Source organism: Drosophila nasuta, chromosome X, assembly GCF_023558535.2.
Source record: "Drosophila nasuta strain 15112-1781.00 chromosome X, ASM2355853v1, whole genome shotgun sequence".
Classification (NCBI taxonomy): Eukaryota; Metazoa; Arthropoda; class Insecta; order Diptera; family Drosophilidae; genus Drosophila; species Drosophila nasuta.
Window position 1 is genome coordinate 5,505,135 of NC_083459.1, and position 17,524 is coordinate 5,522,658.

General features: G+C 34.3%; 1 protein-coding gene across 3 annotated transcripts in view; it reads left to right on the top strand.

Moving 5' to 3' along the window:
- The first annotated feature begins 5,106 nt into the window (after nt 1-5,106).
- Nucleotides 5,107-17,524, top strand: part of LOC132796077 (ras-related protein Rap-2b) — a 62,969-nt gene continuing 50,551 nt past the window's right edge. For all 3 annotated transcript variants that reach the window (XM_060807111.1, XM_060807113.1, XM_060807112.1), the window contains exon 1: nt 5,107-5,546. The gene's annotated coding sequence lies outside the window, so the exon portion shown is untranslated. The remainder of the gene's footprint in view (nt 5,547-17,524) is intronic.

Below are 17,524 nucleotides of genomic sequence, written 5' to 3' on the forward strand. Positions count from 1 at the left end.
GCTGCGGTTGCAGTTAACCTCTGCTCTGCTCTGGTGTGTGTGTGTGTGTGTGTGTGGCAAGCACAAGTGCTAACAGAATATGCCGAGTGCAACCTAATCGCGTATACGACCTGTTTATCAGCTAATTAAAAAGATTTATGCCACTGCAATTATAAACTGTAAACCAGCTCAGCAACTAACCTGCTCAGTCTCTTCCTTGGCTCAAGGACTACACTCTGCACTCATATAACACAACCCAACTACATCTCAGCTTATATAGTTACGACCTTGACCATTCACATTGTGGCAGTTGCTTACTGCAATTTTGTGTGTCTGATCTGTGCTGGGCAACCTTGTATTCTCATTGCAATTCATTAAAGGGTAGACTAAACCCGCAAGATCTTCGCTTAAAGCCTTAGGAGCAAGCCTGTTAGGCTGATGTCAGAGTGCGAGCGAGAAGCGATGCGATAATATTGGGCGAGAACGAGCGATAAACCACTGCAACCTTTTTTATATGCAATCGCTCGAAAGATGTCAGAGTGAGAGCGAAGCGAGTTGCGAGTTCAAGCGAGAAAGCGAGAGAGCAGTTTGCAACCTGCTTTATCGCTTCAACTCTCTCAGAGCGTACGATTGTTTTGTTGCATTCTGTGATTTAATTACCGCTTATTTTCAACATTTGGCCAACGCTTCTCCAGCTGACTACTAATTTTATTTAATATATAGTCAAAAGTCGAAATAGACATGCTTGAATAGTTAAAAAACTTTTCTGGGTGGTTTCTCAAGTCATTATATAAATTTTTGAACTCTCCTTTTTCGTTTCTACTGCAGTTAAGCGGGTGGACGCCACTTTTTTTTTTTAAACAAAGTTAAGTGTTGCACTTGAAGCAAAATAATCTTCGTCCGAATCCATCACCATCATATTAATAACTGAAAAATAGAACAATGTAGCTCGCTCTCGCAAAGCTCTCACTCTGACATCTTCTCGCTTTGCTCATCGCTTCTCGCATCGCTTCTCGCGCGCACTTTGACATCAGCCTTAGATTAGTTTGCACTATATTGCAAAATACTATGAATCACAACTGCTGACAAAAAGGAGATTTAAGTCTCTTTAACAGCCGATATAAGTGAGTGCTAATTTTAATTATATCTAATCTGATCTGTGCTGGGCAACCTTGTATTCTCATTGCGATTCATTAGAGGGTAGACTAAACCCGCAAGATCTTCGTTTAAAGCCTGTTAGATTGGCTTGCACTATATTGCAAAATACTATGAATCACAACTGCTGACAAAAAGGAGATTTAAGTCTCTTTAACAGCCGATATAAGTGAGTGTTAATTTTAATTATATCTAACCTTTTTAATGAATTAAATAAATTCTTTTAAAGCTTAAATTCAAATAAAATCGCTCACTTCAATATTTACCATTTTGATTTACAGACTAAGCACCATCACTTTAAATACTAGCAACTAACCTGCTCAGTCTCTTCCTTGGATCAAGGACTGCACTCATATAACACAACCCAACTACATCTCAGCTTATATAGTTACGACCTTGACCATTCACATTGTGGCAGTTGCAATTTTATGTGTCTGATCTGTGCTGGGCAACCTTGTATTCTCATTGCGATTCATTTACCATTCGCTGGCAGCCCAAAAGAGCCACGCTTAAAGCCTTAGAAGCAAGCCTGTTAGATTAGATTGCACTATGTTGCAAAATACTATGAATATTTTGTATTTCCTGTATAGATTTAGCAACAACTGTCCTGCTCAGCCTCTCCCTTAGCTCAAGGACTGCACTCTTCCCTCATATAACACAACCCATCTCTGTAGCTACGACCTTGACCTTGCAGTTGCTTGCTGCAATTTTGTGTGTCTGATCTGCGCTGGGCAACTTTGTATTCTCATTGCGATTCATTAGCTGGCCAACTAAGGCCGCAAGATCCACGCTTAAAGCCTTAGGAGCAAGTCTGTTAGATTAGTTTGCACTATATTGCAAAATACTATGAATCACAACTGCTGACAAAAAGGGGATTTAAGTCTTTTCACATTCGCCACATAATGCAGCAAATTTTCTCTTTTTTAATTTCAATGGCTGCCACGCCCCTCGTCATTCACATATTGTGCACGTGCTGAGACACGGGCAGCTTCACAGTTGTATTTACTGCAAGTACTTTCCCCCCAGAGAGATAGAGAGAGAGAGAGAGAGCACAAGCTTAGCTCAAGATATTACACATACGCAGTGTTGTCTGTCCCCACACAATTCACAGCAGCAACAGCAGTTGTTTATAGAGGATATTTACAAAATAATTCGTTTTATTAGGCGAATTTAAATTATTATTTATAAGATTAAGTCTTCGATATATGAATGTAAGTTCGAGATATTACGCATACGCAGTGTTTTGAGCTCCTAGATTATTAGGAAGCAGCAATAAGAAAACGTTCACCCCAAAATTTATTTGAGTTCCAACACATTTTTTTGTTGTTTTTTTGTAATATTAATTGTAAGAAATATTCAAACTTAATCTTCAGACATTACACATACGCAGTGTCGTTCGTCCCCAAACAATTGACAGCAGCAGCAGCTGTTGTTTATAGAGGGGAAACTTCAATAGCAAGAATTATCAAATAATTCGTTGCAATTTATGCGAATTTTCAATTATTATTTAATCATTTACTAGAATTGCAACTTAGCCTTCAAAGAATATTTCATAAATGTAAGCTCAAGACGTATGATTGCTTATGAGGGGAGAACTTCCATTCCGAAATTTACAAGATTATTATTTTATTATTTCAATTGCAACAACAATTTAAATACTAAATCTCTATTCAAATAGTAATCTATCCTCTTAACTGTAAGATTTTGTTACTCTCAACAATGGTATTGAAATAATCTTTAGAATATAAACAATATATGTGAGCTCAAGATATTACACATACGCAGTGTTGTCAGCCCCAAGGTTATTGGCAGCAGTAATAAGAAAACTTGCATTTGCAAACTTATAAAAAAAGTCCATTTACTTGAATTCCAGCCCATTTTCTTTTTCGGGTATTCAATGTATAAGATATTCACACTTAATCCACAGATATTACACATACGCATTGTTGCCAGCAAGCAGCAAGGTTTAGTTGATTATGGGGAAAAATTCAATTAAAACACTTTATTTTTTATTTGAATTGCAATTTTTGTATTTTTTAAATTTTGAATTCCCCACAAACTTTTCATTTGAAATGAAATTTTATTCAAATTGAAATTGAATATAATAATTTAAAAGTGAGATCTCTTTAATCTTGACAATTAAAATAACATTCAAGTAATATTTATAAAATATATATGCTTTCATATATTACGTATACGCAATGCTGTCACAATCAATATGTTTTTTTTATGCTGGAAATTTACAAATTTTCTTTTCATGTGAATGAAATGTATTGTATGTAATGATTATTCTTATAAATACTTTCCAAATAATTATCAAATACTATTCAGTGAACTAAGTTCAATATGTTACACATACGTAATGTTGTCACAAGCAATTATAAATGTATATTAATTCTTTATTCATAATATCCTTTTACGTGAATTTATTATAGTAAACACCTACTTAATTTAACATATTTTAATGTCTTCCTATAAATGTAGTCAAGTAATATTCAGTAAACTAAGCTCAATATATTACACATACGCCATGATGTCAAAAAACAATTGAGTACTGTAATGTATAGTTGTTTTGAAACGTATTTCAAAATCCAAATTTACAACATAATTACTTGCATTTCAATTTCATTTGGGTGGTGTTTTTGGAAAATTAATGACACAGAATCTTCATGTTATCAAATATTGATGTTAATAAATTCCTTAATGTAAAAAAATTGAATGTTCTTAGTTAATTTAAACATGAGGTGTTATTTCTTGAATTGTCTGTGAGCAAATGTTCTTCTCAGATTCTTAGAAAATGAAATTAATGAAAAAGATTAACTTTAAGTTCTACCGAAATGATTTTCAATTTATTAGCTACGATTTCAATCATTAGATTGTTTTTTTTTTGTTTCTTATACAAAATAAATATTATGGCAACTTTTTCTTTACTTAATTAATTTGAATCAAAATTTTAATTTCTTTGCATAAGAATTCACAATGTTAATAAATGAAAGCAGATTCATCTAGCCTACAATTTATTAGATATGAATTCCATTAATTAATTGTTTTTGTTTTTGGTTTTTAATGAAAAAGAAGCTGAAACTCTAAATACAAAATAAATAATATTTCATATTTTTCTATGTTACATTATATTGAAACTGAATCCGTTTTCCTCTCCATAAAAAGTGTTATTAATAAATGAAATGTCGAATTAATTGTTGCTCGTATTTCAACTGTTGAATCAACCCACCTCATGTACATATGTACACACTCCTCTGCGTGTGTGTGTGTGTGTGTGCGTGTATGTGTATGTGGAGTGTGGAGTGGGTGGGAGTGCAGAGTGTGTAAATTGTATTGAGAAGCTGTTGCATCTGCACGCACACAACGAAAGCTTTGGCCAAGCAAAAAAGCTTTGCATACTTTTATGCTGCTGCTGTGCGAGTCATTCAGCAGCGTCAACTGCGACTGCGACGGCGACTGCGACAGCGTAGTGGAAAAAGCTCTTCTGAGTTGTAGCAAGCATTTCCCCAGCCTGGTTTGGTTTGGTTTGGTTTGGTTTGGTCACAGCTGTCGGTCTGGCTGCCTGCTGCCAGCTGCCATTTGAATTTGGTTTCATTTCTGTTTTGGGCAGCGGGCGATGCGGCAAGCGGCAAGCGGGAAGGGAGAGGGGACATGGGGCATGCACTTGTGGCGCTGACACTCTTCCCTCTCTCTCTCTCACTCACTTACTCTCTCTCTCTCTCTCTCTCTCTCTCTCGAACGCTTTGCGTATACCCTTTGCGCACCTTTTTGGCGTGCTGCTGCTGCTCGTTCACTTTTTGCCAAACGGAGCAAAGTTTTCGGGCTTCGGCAATCGTGCGGCGCGAGACTGCGAGTCGAGTGTAATCGTCGTGCCACTGTTGCTGCTATTGCTGCTGCTATTGCTGCTGCTGTTGCTGTTGCTGCTGCTGCTGCTGCTGGTTGAAGGCATGCATCAAGTGTAACAACAGTTTAGTTTTTCCCGGGAACTTGAAGCAGCGTGTTGTTAGCTGCTGCTGCAAAGGCAACTCACGACAACTCAAATTCGACTCGATTCGTCTCGCAGCGACCAAATAAATCACAACCAAAACACACACACACACACAGACGCATTCAGACAACGTTTTCAACGCATTATCGCCAATTTCCGTGTTGCTCTTGATTTTTGTTCATATTTTTTTTATTGTTCCAATTGTTCGCTAATTGTAATTCCAAAAATCGGTCCACTGTTGTTGTTTTTTTTTTGTACTGGAAGTGTACTCAAGCGAGAGAAATTCGTATCGAAATCAAACGACAGCAAAAGAAGAAAATAACTTCAAAACGTAAATACAAACATTCGAAATTAATTCAAAATTTTTGCGCGCCGAACACTTTTGAACGAAGTGAAATAAAACAAAAAGGCATAAATACAGGTATATAAAATTATAAATATGCATCAAACTTTTGAACTTTATAAAGTGATAAACAAACAAGAACATTTGTAATATTTTTTGAAAAATACTTTAAATGCTTGAAACTTTCCAACTTGTTTGGCACTTGTGAAATGTATTCAAACTTTGCGTATTGAAAAACTTGCAGGGCCAAAAGCAAAGTTATGAATATATTTGTATATATGTACACACATATATATATTCTTAACTCAATCGTTTCGACAATGAATTTAAATGATATTCGCTTTACCTCGGGCTAACCATTTATGAGCACTCGAAAAAGTTGTGTGGAATAATACATAAATATGTTTAAAACAGAAAAAAAGTAAAAATAAAAGATACAGCAAGTGAAAACTTCATTTGCACATAAAATAAATATTAAATAACAATACTGCAATCTTAGAATATATGTGCTTTTTAAATATTCAAAAAATTATAATACTGCAAACGTATTTATTGATAAATAACAAAATAATATTACTGTAATTATATTTATAATAAAAAATATTAAAAAAAAAACAATGCAATTGTAAAAAATATTTACTTATCAAATAATACAAAAAATAATTATAGTAAAATTGTAAAATATATATATAAAATAATAATAATAATACTGCAATAATGAAACATATTTTCTTATAAAATAATAACAATATTTTCGGTGAAATGTTTGCTCTATTTTGGTGTCATTTTCTAGTAAAATAAACCATTATTTATTAGATTGAAAATGTTACTTATGTTATGGTAAAAAATAAACTTGGCATTTGCTTTTATAAAGCACGTTTTAAGAAACTTATTGAAAGCAAATTAAGAATATTCAATAATAAAAAAAAATGCAACTATATTTATAAAGTATTTGTTAAAGTTTGGATTTCTTTCAGTAACTTAAATTGCTATGTCTTTGACATACTTTTAAGGCTATCAAATTTAGTTGCAGTGATGTTTAAGACACTATTATATAGATAGTGCGAATTCTCCACTTAAATTAATCTATAACAAAAATATATGAGAATATATAATTTTAATAAGCTGAACTTAAAGAAATGCATTATTAGTTGAACTCCACATCCATTCTTCATAAACTTTTCTCCATTATTTTCATAGCTTAAAAAATTTGTGAAACTAGAAAAAAGTATGAAACTAGTTTCATAAATTTATGAAACTTGGTTTTTTATTTGACGATTCTTCTGGCGCTATTTCATTGCCTCGTTTTAACTATTATTTTGCGAAGCTTAATTTATAAAATTTCTCTTTTATTTAACAATTCTTCTGACAGTATTTCACAGTTTCGCTTCAGCCATATTTTCTTGGAGCAAAATTTAGAAACTTTTGCTTTCATTTGACGATTCTTCTGTCAGCATATCGCAGCCTCTATTTTGACTATTCTTTTGGCACAATATGTTGTGCTATTTTCTTGAAGCAAAATTTGCGAGACTTGCTTTTTTATTTGTCAATTCTTCTGGCAGTATTTCGCTGCCTCGCTTTAACTATTTGCGCATAATGTTGTGCTATTTTCTTGAAGCGTATTAGTCTGTTATCGAGTGTCTGTTTAGCCGGAACTGTTAGATAAGGCGAGCAGCCTGGTCATGGCTCTAGCTGTAGGTGTAGCTATAGCTGTATCTCTAGCGTTGGCTACCGACCGCATCGCATCGCATCGCATCGCATCGCATTGAATCGCATTCGTTGTGGCAATCGCAATCGCAATCGCACGTGGAGCGCACAACGATACGATTAATGTGTTTGTAATCAACATTGATCGTAAATGAACTCATCGCTTGTCATAATTAATTCAATGAATAATTGTACGCAGCACCCGCGATATGGTTGTAAGAGTGTGTGTGAGTATGTGTGTGTGTGTGTGCGTTGGATCTTTTGCCTGTTCGCCACGTTGTGTATACGAAGCGTGTGACTCAGCAAACAACACATTTGATGTGCAAACTTTTACTTATTTCCCATTTTGTTCTCGCTCTTTTTCCCACCTGCGTATTCAGTGTGAATGAATGTGAATGTGGATGTGAGTGAGTGTTTGTCGGTTGATTTATTGTTAGGCCCGTTATTGCTTTGCCACCGCAATATGAATCGTTGGTCACAGAGCTCAACTAAAACGGTTGCCCATTTAACGACTCTATCAACTCCATCGATGAGCTGCCAGCTTTGAATACCCTTTTATTGATAGAAGCGAGAATACAATCAGGTTTTGTTTTCCATTCAATCCGTTTGCTCTCTCCTCTTTCTTTTACGTTAGTGTATCTCTCTATTCACATCTGTTTTGCTTTTTTTCTGTTGTTGTTTTTATGTTGATGCATTGCTCATCTTTTACATTTAATTTATTTACTGATATGCCAAACAGTAATCGCAATCGATAATGTGATAAAATACTTATAGAATTTGTTTTGTTTAGCTTTGGCTTGACGATGATGATAATGATGATAATGCTGATGATGATGATGATAAGGATAAGCGACGCCAAAGAGCATCGAAGAGCATTCATTACCATCGTCATTGGCATTGGCATTGTGGCTTTGGCATTGGCTTTGGCTATAGCTCATTGTCGACTTTAGCTATTACTCATCAAAAATAATCATTAACACCCCATTGTCACAGTGCCTCATTATGTTTGCTCCGATTATCGTCATCGTCATCATAAGCATTTTCATTGGCATTGGCATTGGCATTTGTTGCATTTGCCGCTCTCATGCAAATGTGCCTCCAGAATTCAAAGCGGGGGTTTTGTTTCGGGGATTTCTTTTTTTCCGCTCGAGTTGACAAGCGAAATATCTGTGTGTGCAAAATGTTTGTTTATCTCTCTTTCTCTCTGTCTGGGACAACCTTGCATTTCAGCTAATTGATCGGCATATATTTTGATATATTATGTGTGTGATTGTGTGGGTTCGAATTTAATTGATCTAAGGTATTATGGCTGACGATTCTTTTTGTTAAAGCTTTTACCTTTGCTCTCCTCTAGATTGTTTTTTTTTTCCTTTATTTCCATTTAATTATTTTGATAGTATTTTTACCTTTTCATCACTTTTAAACAGTTGCATTTCATGCATTCTTTTAGCCTTTTTCTCTGTTTTAAGTTGAATTTGATTTATCTTTTTTGTTATACCGAATTACCTCTTTTCTCTCTTTTAAATAGTTTATAATTTCACAATTTATTTACATTTCATTCTTCTGATATTATTTTTATCTTTTTTCAAAAATAGTTACATTTCCTTCAAATTTATTAACACAAAATATAATTCTTTTGATATTATTTTTAAGTATTTCCTCTTTTTTCAATAGTTGAATTTCTTGAAAATTATATATTATATATATTTCATTCCTTTTATATAATATTAGCAATTTTCTCTTTTTAAAGTTTAGTTATATCTAATTCTTTAGAATTTGTTTTTCTCTCTTCTCTTTTTAATAATTTAATGTTTTCTAAGTTATTAACATTTAAATCTTTTAACATTATTTTAACTTTTTTTAAGCTTTTTTTTTATTTTCCTTGATATTAATTTAACATTTTGTTCTCTTTTAAAGAATTGTTTTGTTTTTATTTAGTTTGAATTATTTTATTTATTTATTTACTTTTTAATTGTATTTCTTTTATGTTTATTTACATTAATTTCAGTTGTTTTGCCTTTTTTACTCATTGAAATCGTAATGTTTTACAATTTATTTGCATTTTTGTTTTATTTTTCTATATTTTCTATAAATGTATTTCTTTTACATATATTATATAAACATTTTATTCTTTTGATGTTATTGTGTCGCTTTAGTTACTAATAAATTTCTTCTAGTTTGGTATTTTCAAATATTATTTGTTACAATATTTATAAAGTATACAAAGAATTTTGCATTTACTAATTACACATTCAGTTTTTCATTGTTAATTTTTTAGATATTTGGTAAAAGATATTTATAATTGTTTATCGTAATTTAGTTTCCTAACAATTTCTTCTTTCTTTTTTATGAATTTTATAATGAATGCATTTTATTGCCATTATTCTTTATGTTCTATTGTTCAATTCTGTGATTTATTTCCTCCTCTTTATCTGTTGATCTTTTATTTGATGCTTGGGAATTCGCTGCAGCCTTAAAAAAATGTCAAACGCTAATTCCGTAAAAATACTATAAAAAAAGGCAAGCTCAGCTCTTGCAGCGCCTCTCGAACAGATTATTCATGCCATATACTTTCTATATCCATATATTCAAGTCCCTTGGTAATGTCGTATAATGCATTGAGAGAGCACTGCTGTGTCATCTTTTTATCTTGCAACCTATTAAATGTGACCCACACTCTTTCTCTCCCTCTCCCCCTCTCTTTTGCTCCTTTCTGTTAACAGTTTCTTTAGCTCATTGTGACCATTAGCTAGGCAAGTTTTTATCTCTCTCATGAGTAATCGCGCAGTCAATGGCGTATAAATACACATTTGTGACTATCTCTTCGGGCTATGCAGATTAACACCACGATTCACTCTCTCTTTCTCTCTGTCTCTCTCTCTCTTCTATCTCAATTGGCCACAACAGAAAAGCGTTAACAGCTAAACGTTGTTGGCGAGTCAAGCTGAAGCGAGCCAAGTTATCCAATTAACGATTCCGATTACAACACAAACACCTTGTGAACAAAACAACTTGATGAATTATCAATCAAGAATCGTTTTGCTTTCAGTGCTTGAATAGTTCGATTTACGATTTCGTTCGTTTCAATGTCATTAAATTATACATAATCTTTGCGTTAAGTATGCAATAAATATGTGACAACATATTTTATTGTCGCATAAGAAACTCAATATCTTATGCGACAATCAAATGTCTAAGGAATGAGGCCGAAACTTTATTTTTCTTGATGAATCATAACTAACACAGTTGAACGGCAAAGATAACTTGTTTGAGAACATAATAATTTTATTTCATGATTACAAGATTACTATTGCAAACTTTAATAAATATTCATCATATATATTTCAATGTTAAGTTAATTACAGCAAAAACAGTTGCAAGGAAGCGATTGCTTCTTACTATAAATACCCTCAAGATTTTAAGAGCAACCTTTAATATATGTTATACATCTTTATAATATTTTTATTGCAAGTTTCAAACTATTTTATTACAACACTTTTTCAACAAGAAACATGCTAAGGATCATAAATATTAATACAATTTATTCATATATTTCACATTGAGTAGTTTAAAATAAAAAGTTTACAAGCCATGCCAAACTTTTGAAGAACAGCTTAAACGAATTTTTAGCATCATTATAATATTATTATTATAAATTAATGTATATATTTTAAACATAGCTTACTACTTCTTCATTACCTATAACCTTTTGAAGACAATTTAAGAGATGTTTTCAAATTATTATATTGTCAAATTTGAATAGGTATTATTAACAAATTTACTTGTATATACATAATGATATCTATTTTCAATAATTAATAATAATTAATTATTATTTTCACCTTCTATTACTAATTTTCTCCAATTCGAACATAATTTTCAAAACAACTTTAAAGTTATTTAAAAAAAAATAAGTATTTTAAATAGTATTTTAATAGCCGCAACTTTCATTATTTCTTCGTCTCTTATATCTTTTCAAAAAACAAAATTCTATTTGCAAATTTCAATAACCTCAACATTTATTATTCAATTCCTCCAATATTTGCGGATAACTTTAAGGATATCTTCGCATTACTGAAACATAAGAGTGTCAAATTTCAATAAATTTTATTTATATACATTTCAATAGTCATTTAATAGCTACCAAAATAGTTTTTCAACCCAGTTCCCAAGACCTTCGACCTTTCAGTTCTCTGGGGAGCGATTGTTGCTTTGTTGCCTGCAACATTCTTTTTTTTTCGGGAGCAACTTTAAAGAGAGTCGAATTACTTCACATTAAAGCTGTCGAGAAGAAGAAAGGTCTGGTCAGACATTGCCTCATACAGTGGCTTCTAATCGGCAACTCCCAGCGGCAATTCCATTACCTGACAACAGTTTTAGGTACTTTTATATTTGCTTAGTTAAGCAAAAAGGACTCGAGCAAAAAGTTAGCATATGAAATGCCAAAGCACAACGTGCAGATACCCTGCATATTTCCCCAAACACTTTTTTTTATTGCCGAAAACCTTTTTACTGGCTGTGGAATAATAGCTTATATGCTGACAGTGGAAATGAGAAGTTTTCACACGCGTTTTTACGATATGAAAACTTGCGAAAATATTGGTGTTTTTTTTTGGTTTTTTAATACAAATTGCGTTTACTTTGTGAAGAGTTTATAGTGGTGGCGACGTAACGTTTGATGGCTTTTTGCAGGGTATAAAAAAGGGACATAAAAAGCAGTCTCAGCATTGACGGTGCAGGAAATGGGGAGTGAAAGTGGAGTTGAGCTTAAATATTCATATAAATATGGACAGGCACTCATTTGGTTGCCACGCCGCCTCGAGGTGGGGCGTGGAAGGGGGCGTGGACGGGGGCGTGACTCTTGCCCTTATTGTGGGCCTTTTTCTGCGGGGCTTCGTTGTTGTATGTTAGTTTGCCAAACACTAATTGAAACGCTTGCAACAACAGCAACGACAACGAGACAAGCACAATAAAGGCGCGCTAATGTGACAGCTGAAGGAGATGAATACACTCACACCACGCAACGAATACACTCATGAGCTATGCTTTCGGCCCTTTGGGGGCAGCCACAAAGCAGCAACAAGTCAGATGGAGTCCCGACAGTTCATTAGGGATCAAATTTAAGTCAACACACACAGACGGGCGAAACTAGTGAAAATTGTCTCATTAGTACAAGTACTCACACTCACACATACACACACACACTCTTACTCTCACATTCACGCACCTACACTTAAAGAAAGCAGGCCATAATTTTCTGGCAAGTCGCTTGCCAATAAAAATGAGCACAAACTTGTCGATGTTGTCGTAGGCTTTGCAGGCCCAATGACCACGCCCACACATACAAACACCCACACCCAACGCCCACTCTGGCACGCCTATTGCCATATCGTCGTATACTTGATATTGTACATACAATACATACGTAGAACACGACAGACAAAACAAAAAAAGCACACGACAAAATTCATTCGCAAACAATCTAAAGTCTAACAAGAGTGGAGAAACTACACAAAACTAGAGCTGACAACAACAAAAAACAACATCAGCCGAACCAACAACAACTAAATTCTAGACTAAAACAAAGTTGCATATAAATTTTCGCGCGCACTGTGGTGCACAGTACAACCAAAAGTATTTCAATTCTTTGAAAGTATAAACTTCTCAGGAAATTCAAAACAATCTTTATGAGATGGCAACAAAATTTGAATTAATTTCAAACGATGTTCAATTTGCTCATCATTTTATTTTTAATTCGAAAATGAGTATTTAATATCAGTCTTATTTGTTTAACTCAGAGTTCAATTTAATGTCACTCTTATTGGATTAATTCAGAGTTCAATTGATGTACCGCAAAGTATCTTTAATAGTAGCTCAGTTGCAGAACTTAAATAAAGACTCTAATTTCAAAAAGTATTATATTGAACTATCGAGACTTATTGACAGTGTGCCCAGATGAACATTCGTAGGGTAGCATTCCAAGAATCCGCTACTTAATTAAACATTTCTTAGCTTACGTTAGTAACTGAAACTTCACAGTCTCACTTATAAAACGAAACCGGTAGGAAATGTATGTAACAGATAGAAGGAGGCATCTCCGACCATATAAAGTATATATATTCTTGATCAGCGTCAACAGCCGAGACGATCTAGTTATGTCCGTCTGTCCATATGAACACCTAGATCTCAGAGACTTTAAGAGATAGAGCAATATTTTTTTTTCGACAGCATTTGTTATGTTTGCACGTAGATTAAAGTTGTTTCAAATTTTTTCCACGCCCACTACCGCCCCGCAAATCAATAAAATCGAATAACAAGCGTAATTGATTGCGATCAGATAAAAATTGTCGAAGTTATTAAAGAAATATTTTTGAATGGGCAAAAACGCAAACTTACTAGGGGTCTTAGTTGCTTTGGCTGACAATCTGGTATATTGTGCCGTCTATGGTATATTTTCAATGCGGTACTATATCGATATACCAAATATACCATTTTTATAGCTTTCTTACTTGTTTTCACTGTAAATAGGGAATTACGCACATGCAATAAAAAACACACCTTTAGTCAACTATTTTTAAGTTGCTTTTTATAGTCTCTTCTTTTCTTGCGGTTTTCGTACAAAAATTGTTGAGCAAACAAACAAATATTTTTCAAGGGCAACAACAATGTTGCAACTTGTGGTTGCAAATAATTGCAGTTAGCTCTTCAAATATGCGACTGAAATACGTCAATGCAATTTGCATTAAAATTCCTTTAAAAACTCAAACAAGCAAATTAATTATTAAGCAACATAGAAATATAAAAATAAGATATATTAAAAATATATAAAACAAAAAGCGTAAATAATGCACAGTATTATTAAGCATGCCTCAAGCGATAATTTCTACTGCCATAAATATTGATAATCGTTTCATTCTTTTTTTTAAATCCGTTACTTTTAAAAAAAAAACTTTAATTTAGTTTATGAAGTTATACAAAATAAAAGTGTGACCGAACTTCATTTAACTTCTGTCGAAATTAAGCACATTTTTGAGGCATTTGAAAGATATCGAATTCAATTATTTTAACGAAGTTTAGATAGCTTTTGTGACACTGTTGTCTAAGTAAGCGTAGCAACAGCTCATAAGTGATAACGGAACTGTGTGAACGTGTGTGTGTGTATGTGTGTGTATGTGTGTTGTGCTGTCATTTGGTTGTTCGGGTCGTTGGCTTCTCATTCTGCTGCTCGACTGCTTTTTTGTGGGTGGCGGTGGGAAAAGGGAAGGAGAATGGGGAAAGAGGACAGAGGAATGAGGAATGGGAACAGGAGCTGAGAACTGGGCTCGGTTTGCTGTTGGCTGGCTGATTGTTGTAGCCACTGATAAGCGCTGCCAGTTGTTGTTGCTCTTGTTGTTATTATTGTTGCTTGTTGACAGTGCGTGGAGTGTGGAGTGGGAGTGGGAATGGGAATGGGAGGAGGGAAGAGTGGGGAAAAAGGAGCAGCGCCTAGCTGTGTGTTGTATGTGTGAAATTGTTGTAATGCCTGCGGCAGCGACGATGGAGACGACAGCGGTTCCTAATGCGAAACGTCAATGTTTGTGGAGCAGGCAAAAGCATGTGTGAGGGTGTGGAGGGTAGTAGGAGGGGGGAGGTGGTGTAAGGTGTGCAGTTTAAATTGCCTTTTTGGTGTCAGTCGGAAGAAGCAGACACAAAATTTGTGCCAAGCAAAGCAAAGCAAAGCAGCCAACAAAAAATGATAAATATGCATACGAATGTGTGTGTGTGTGTGTGTGTGTGTGTGTGTGTGTGTGTGTGTGTGTGTGTGTGTGTGTGTGTGTGTGTGTGTGTGTACTCACTGTACTCATGAGTATTTATTTATGTTTGTTTTCTGTGTCATTTGAATTGTCTTGACGGCGTCGTCTGCTGGTTGCGCTTATCGCTTATCCATGCCCGAAAAAAATAACCAAGTAGCGACAACAGCAGCTTAAGCGAAAGCAAACCAAACCGAAACGAACCGAACAACAACAATAGAACAAATGGCATGCATAATTACTTGAGCCCAGAGCTTATGCATGTATGTGTGCTACAGTGTGTGTGTGTGTGTGTGAGATTAAACCCCAAAATGCTCGGATCTAGCGGTATACCACCATGATGGCCCTTAAGCCATCACATTAATTGCTACAGCAAATATGTCAAACTACCGCACATTCACACAGACACAGACACACACCCACACACACACCCACGCACACACCCACACAAACAGACAGACACACACATACACACCCACAGAGACTGACTCAGAACACAGCAACGAGTCACACTTAGAGCCACGTTGATCACTTGGCTTTTGCGTTTAACCACACGAAACACAACAAGTCAAACTGACTCACAAAATGGGGTATACACGTCCACCGCATACCCTACACTTCAGCTTATTACAAGCACATTAAATATGCAAATACGTGCAAATTAACATAAACACAATTTAAGGCCTTTGGCATTCGAATAAATTACAATTTCTGTGACAAATTTTCAATCGAATAAAGCCAACTTTAACGACGTGTAGTTAACCTAGAATTCAAAGTTTAAAGTGAATAATATAATGTTGGCAAAAATTGCAGATATACTCGTATATGGGCACTATCTGACACTATCTAAAGTAAAAACAAGTAGAATAACTACAGTCGAGTGTGGTCGACTGAGAGATACCCGTTTCCAATTGTGAATAAATCACAACAGTGCGTTATTAATTCAAAATATGCCAAACTAATATAAAGTAAAAAAACTAAAAATATACCAAATTCTATATTTCGTATATTTATATAGTACCACATTAAAACAAGTTAGAAAGCTACAGCCGAGTGTGCTCAACTAAGAAATACCCGTTTCCAATTGTGAATAAATCACAACAGTGCGTTATTAATTCAAAATATGCCAAACTAATATAAAGTAAAAATACTAAAAATATACCAAATTCTATATTTGGTATGTTTATATAGTACCACATTGAAAATATACCATAGATATAATATACCAAATTATCTGCCAAAGAAACTTAACTTTCTTACTTGTTTTATATAAAGTAGAGATGATTCTTAAATGCAACTCTTGATTAGCACTTTATCTTGAGCTACGATTTGTTTTGGAATTGCTGCTTGCAAAAATGAACGACTTCGTATGCAACCTAAGAAATAAACAAATTTATATATTTGATCGAAAAACAGAAAAGAAAGAAAAAGAAAAAGCTTATCTAAGCTTTATAGCTTATGAATAACCTTTACTTTTTTAAAATTTGTTTTAGTTTATGTTATTTTCACTGTTAACAGTGTCGCATGCAACAAATTCTGCTTGGGAATTACGCGCATGCAATAAAAAACACACCTTTAGTCAATTTTTTTTTAGTTGCTTTTTATAGTCTCTTCTTTTCTTGCGGTTTTCGTACAAAAATTGTTGAGCAAACAAACAAATATTTTTCAAGGGCAACAACAATGTTGCAACTTGTGGTTGCAAATAATTGCAGTTAGCTCTTCAAATATGCGACTGAAATACGTCAATGCAATTTGCATTCAAATTCCTTTAAAAACTCAAAAAACAATTAAATTATTAAACGATATGGAACATATGAAAATAAAATATATTTACGTAAAACAAAAAGCGTAAACTGTTCAATATTAAGCATGCCTCAAGCGATAATTTCTACTGCCATAAATATTGATAATCGTTTCAGGGGAAAAAAAAATTCTTTTTTTAAATCCGTTTTGCGTAGGATTTATTGGAAATTTTCCCCCCATTCTGTGTTACGTCGAAGTGCAGCAATCAAAGCGAATTTGCAACAATATTTTTCAGTGCCAGCAACTGTTGAGACACTCCCAAGTATTATAGTATTCCCCATAGATCCAACAAATATATTGGGTAGTATTTGCCATATTATATTACAAGAGTTCTTTGGCCTTGAAAGCAAATTGCAAAACAATCAAAACATTTGATACTATTTGCAGCTATTTAATATTTTCTTTTCAATTTTTTTTTTATTTTTGGTATTTTTTGCATCTTTGCGCACAATTGTTGGCTGTTGTTTTAGATTATTTTTGGCATTTATGTATTTATTTTATCGGCGGTACCTGACACTGAGCCAAGGTCCTGGCCCTCGCCATCGCCGTCGCCTTCGTTCGGGGCCATTGGCAAATCCAATGAATCTCATTGTATTATTGGGGCAACGATTTGCGCTCGAATGCTCGCAATTTGAAATATGACTGTGCCCCATGGGGCAAGGCAGCGAGAGACACCTACCACCTACCATCTACCACTCGAACCTGCCACATGCCACATCAACCCCCTTCCTCCGTTGCCCTATGCGTGGCGTTTGC